The sequence below is a fragment of the Nannospalax galili genome, unplaced genomic scaffold (genome assembly GCF_000622305.1).
Source record: "Nannospalax galili isolate Female #2095 unplaced genomic scaffold, S.galili_v1.0 scaffold390, whole genome shotgun sequence".
In the NCBI taxonomy this organism is placed as follows: Eukaryota; Metazoa; Chordata; class Mammalia; order Rodentia; family Spalacidae; genus Nannospalax; species Nannospalax galili.
Genome location: NW_008330777.1, coordinates 7,033,119 through 7,038,482, shown reverse-complemented (window position 1 = coordinate 7,038,482; position 5,364 = coordinate 7,033,119). Strand labels below are relative to the sequence as shown.

At 38.4% G+C, this 5,364-nt stretch overlaps 1 protein-coding gene across 2 annotated transcripts in view; it reads right to left on the bottom strand.

The window, feature by feature from the left end:
• The window catches only part of Tmtc2 (transmembrane O-mannosyltransferase targeting cadherins 2), a 507,640-nt gene that overhangs the window by 307,805 nt on the left and 194,471 nt on the right, over positions 1-5,364 (bottom strand). The window lies entirely within an intron of this gene.

The following is a 5,364-nucleotide window of genomic DNA, read 5'->3' as shown; positions in this document are numbered from 1 at the left end:
CCATTTGAGGATCTGTACCTACTGATAAATTATACATAGCAGATCAAGAAATATATGTCTAGGTAAGGTTTAGCTGAGAACAATTGATCTTTGCCCAAGATTTATCTACATGACACACAGTAATTAAAAGTACCAGACTGGTGGAACTAACCTTCTTGGATGTTTAACAGACATACTTTGAGGCCTATAATATTTGGTCAGAGGGACATAAAGGACAGTTTTTGCTTCTTGCCCTCCTAGGTCGACTAGTTCCAGGGGACTACGAGCACCTCTCAAAATGTCCTGTAATTGTGGTGGGTCACCTGTCCTCTTGATCAACGAGGCTAAGGAGACCCCCACCAGATGGACTTGAACCAGTGTCCAGTCTACAAAGAGGAGGGTCAACACAGGAATCATTTCCTCTATGCTTCCAAGCGAAGTCAACCATAGTCAAGCTGGACCTTAGACTTATCTTCACGTAGGTGGAACTGGTAAAAGAAAGGAGTGAGGGGCTCCTCCCAAGCCCATGGACCCCTGAGGAACAGATACTCAAATGACCTTAAGAGTAAAAGTAAATTGGTTTATCTGGGCCAACTGTATGGTCTTAAACACCCACAAGGAAAGTATAACCAAAGATTAAAGAGGCCAATATAATTTCTTCAGAATCCATATGCATAGCTAAATGCTACATAACAAGCAACAATGCCAGATAGGAGAAACCTTCTTTTGAGTTGTTGGTCAGGGTGGCCAAAGGGACTCCCAGATAGTAACCCAGCATAGAACAGGGAAAATGAACAACAGACCCCAATCTTATCTAAAGGACGGTTGGCAACTGTGCTGCTAGATCAGCTGCTAGAGCTGATCTTCCTAAAACACCTGGGTTGAGGGAGCCTCAATTGGGGAATTGTGTCTATTGGACTGGTCTGTGGCCATGTCTGAGGGGCATCTTCTTGATGAGTGATGTGGGAGGGCCCAGCCCAGTGTGGGTGGTGCCACCCCTGGGCAGGTGGGACTGTGTTGTATAAAAAAAGCAGGCTGAGCAGGTGCCAGGGGAGCAAGCCAGTAAGCAGTGTTCCTCCATGGCCTGTGTTCCAGCTCCTGCCTCCAGGTTCCTGCCCTGAGTTCCTAGCTTGGGCTCTCTGATGAACTGTGACCTGGAAGATATAAGATAAATTAACCCTTTCCTCCCCCAAGTTGGTAGTGGTCAGAGTGTTTTGTCACAGCAATGAAGAAACAAACCAGGACAACAACTGATTACGGCTAGATAAGGAATAGCTGACCCTCCTAAAACAAAGGTCTCTAGATAGGCTGAGTAGATCCACCAGAAGGGCAATTAGTGGGGAATGGCTGCGGTGCCAACAACACACCAGACAGTAACCGGGATATCAGAGTATAAGGGTTCTAGTAGGGGGAGGGAGGCTATGGGAGGGTGCCACCTGGGAAGTGGGTATATAGTTGAATAAGATGGTTTGGGATGTTCTGTGTGATACACACACACACACATACACACACACACACACAAAATCAATTTAAAATTAAACAAATTAAAAAAATGTATTATATTTGAGGAGGAAGCATGGGAATTTACATCATGCTAATTAGTAGAGGTGATAAACATTAGCATTGAAATCTACCCAATGACTTCATAGACATACAGAGGCGCCAAGGATCCAAGTGCAACCGATTAATAATCAGATACATATAGATTAGAGATTCATGCACTAACATCTCAGTGTTAGTAGCAAAAACAATGAGTCTTTCTGCAAGGAACATTATATTGTAAAATGAAATGGAGACCTTTTTTAAAGGTTAAAAACTCATTCAATTTAATGTCTTACAGGGCTTATACTGAGTTCAACATTCTATTTGAATAAGATGGTTTGGGATGTTCTGTGTGATATACACACACCATAAAAAAAATCAATAAAAATTTTTAAATGTATTATATTTTAGGAGGAAGCATGGAAATTTACATCATGCTAATTAGTAGAGGTGATAAACATTACCACTGAAATCTACTCAATGACTTTATAGACATACACAGGCGCCAAGGATCCAAGTGCAAACAATTTTGGCTAGTAATAATCAGATATAGATTAGAGATGCATGTGCCAACATCTAAGTGTTATTAGCAAAACCAATGAGTCTTTCTGTAAGAAAACTGTATTTTAATAATGAAATGGAGATCTTTTTAAAGGTTAAAATCTCAATTAATTTTATATGTTATAGGGTTTATACTGAGTACAATATTGTAAAAGTGTAATAATTCAACTGTGAACTTAAAAATTTATAGCCAGTTTTGGAAGAGATGCATCTTAGCTCTGGAAATTGTTATTGAATATGTCAATGCTGCTATAATGAAATGCTTCTAAGTATGTGGTTATTAAATAAATAATTTTAAAAAGTAAAATAAAATGAAATAAAAAAAGAATGTAGGTCTTCATTAAGGCCATTGACCTAAGAGCTAAGAATACCAGAGATAAAGTCGTAGGTATCATCAGATGAAGGGTCTTGCTGCCTCCACTCCAGTGCTCCCATTGCTGGTGCTTGCGGAAAAGTAAAGGGTGCCAGTAGTTGGAGTAAGTATTCATTTGGAAACAACCCACAGGACCTTCATCAATATGAGGTCCTTTCCTAATACACTGACAGGGCAACCTCACTCTATAAGGAATTCCACTGTTAGTGGCATTTAATTTCTCATAAGCAGCAGGTGCATGAGTAAGCCTGCCAGATAAAATACAGAAAGCTCAGATGAATTTTAATCTCCTATAAACAAATAATTTTCTAAGTACATCCCAGTTATTGTTTAGAATATTCTTACAGAAAGGAGCTTTACAGCAAACAACTCTGCCCTTGAAAATATGCTTGGAGAACTGAAAATTTCTCAGAAAAGAACTTTTAAGGTCCTAAAAGCAAGTCCTGGATTAACATATCAAAATAATGAGCTAGTGAATTGGAAATTCTATATAAGAAACCTCAGTGTTTCACAGGTTAGCAACAGGAGGTCCTAAAAGCTACTAAGTTTCTGTTCTCAAACAGACTGTCACCTCCATAAGAACAAGGACCAGGAACTGAACTAATCCTTTTTTAATTCCAGTAAAACAAGGTTTGTTATTGTTGGCGACATCATGTTAAGAAAAATAATTCATTTTGTGACATCATGTTAAGAAAAAATGATTTGTTTCTGTAATTCTCCTCGAAAGAATTAAATTGATTTGAAATTAAGAGCTTGACTTGCAAACCATATGTTGTTTTCAAACATCAAACTCTAAGTAGAGTTTTCTTTAAAGTTATAAAATTTAATTGAAATCACAAAAGAACTTCATTAAGCCTTAATTCTTGCGTTCTAAGTGGAAAGGTTATGTTCCCCACAGGGCAAAAAACAAGCAGTGACTACATGGCCTGCTAAGTTTAAGGAGAGAGAGAGAGACAAAGAGAAAGAGAATGATTTAAAAATAAAAGGGCTGGGCAGATAGTACGATGGTTATGATAGCTTGCTGCTTAATCCTGAGTGCCAGAGTTTGGATCCTAGTTATGCCTATAACTCCAGCTCAGAGAAATCTGATGCCCACTACTAGACTGAAGGCTCATGGGCATGGGTACACACACAGGCACATATATATAAATAAATAAAAGAAGATAAGTATTTTTAACATAACATTTTTTAAAGTAATAAATGCTTTGGTTTCCCTACTGCCATGTATTCTTTTTCTAATTTCTTCATGGTTCAAATTTAAGCAAAAGAGAATTGGGGAAGAAAAAAATAGTCAAAATTAGAAAAAACTGACAGCCTCTTTATAGTAAGTATTCAAAACTACAATCTGTTGCTTCTTACGTATTGTAGAGTAGACCTCCAGGCTCAGGTACCCAGGGACTGAGGTGGGCAGCTCAGCTGAGCCCATTCAAGACATGCCTGGGCAATGTGGGAAGACTCTCATCTCAATCAAATCAGTCAGTAACATTTTATGTTTCCTTCCTTCCTTCCTTCCTTCCTTCCTTCCTTCCTTCCTTCCTTCCTGTGGTTTTTTGAGTCTGGGAAGACTCTCATCTCAATCAAATCAGTAACATTTTATGTTTGTGTCCTTCCTTCCTTCCTTCCTTCCTTCCTTCCTTCCTTCCTTCCTTCCTTCCTTCCTTCTTTCCTTCCTGTGGTTTTTTGAGTCTGGGTTTTCTCCAGCCCCAATTGGCCTGGAACTCACTAGACTCACAGAGATCTGCCTGCCTCTGCCTCCTGAGTGCTGGATTAAAGGAATATGCCTACATGCCAGGCTTCGATAAGATTTTTAAGATGTCTTCTCTTATGTCCAAAAGAAATATGGGAACCTGCCTAAAACATGGCTGCAGTTTCTAAACCTTGGCTGGGTTTATTTAATTTTTATCTTTAAAATCAAACCAAAGGTGATCAGGTGTGGTGGAACATGCCTTTAGAGACAGGTAGAGACCAACCTGGTCTACATAGCAAGTGAAAGCCAGCTGGGGCTAGAGGGAGACCTTGTCTCAAAAAAAAAAGACCAAAACAACAACAAAAAAATCAAAATCAAACCAAAGGTGAGCTTTATGAGTGAAGGAAAATGAAGAGTTGGCAAGGCAGACAGTTCCTCAAGAGGACCCTTACATCTGCCCCTTAGAGTCTATAACGTAGTTTCTCAAACTGTGAATTATGACCCCCACAGAAATTAGCTTAACTCAACGTGAAGGTTATAAAAATCCTTGGCAAGAGGCAAAGGTGTCATTGAGAACCTGAGGTGTTTTTCACAGCATTAGCCTGTGTTCTTTGTGATTTCATAAGTCTTGGTTCGAAACACACAAGGCATGCATCTAATTGTACGTAACCAAACACTGCCTAAGACAGACACCACAGCTCAGATTTGAGACTACTGTATGTTATGAACTGCAGTGTGTTTACTGAACACAGTTTTCTGCTTCTAAAAAAAATATACTAGCTTGATTACAGAAAATACAGACTTTTAATATTTTCCTATCATCATGCCTCAGCATGTAAGTATCAAATTAAATATCGTTGCATTATATTGTGCTAGAATGCTTGATTTTAAAATTTGTTTGAGTTGCTAACTTAAGTTTCATAGAATAGTGTTACGTGAATTTTGACTTCAGATTAGAACAGAATTTCCAACACATCCAAAATATCACTAGACATATTTTTACCATTTTTTACTACATATTTATGTGAGGTGGTGCTAGAATTAACAGTTACAGAATGAAAATATTGATCGGCTCTGGGAAAGCCTGAAACGTTCTTTGTTCTATAGTAACTATAGTAACTAATAGTCAGCCAAGACTCAACATGTAATGTAAAAATAAACTTGCATATCACTTCATTGCTATCCAGAATTGCTTGTCTTTAATAAATGGTAAATTATATAT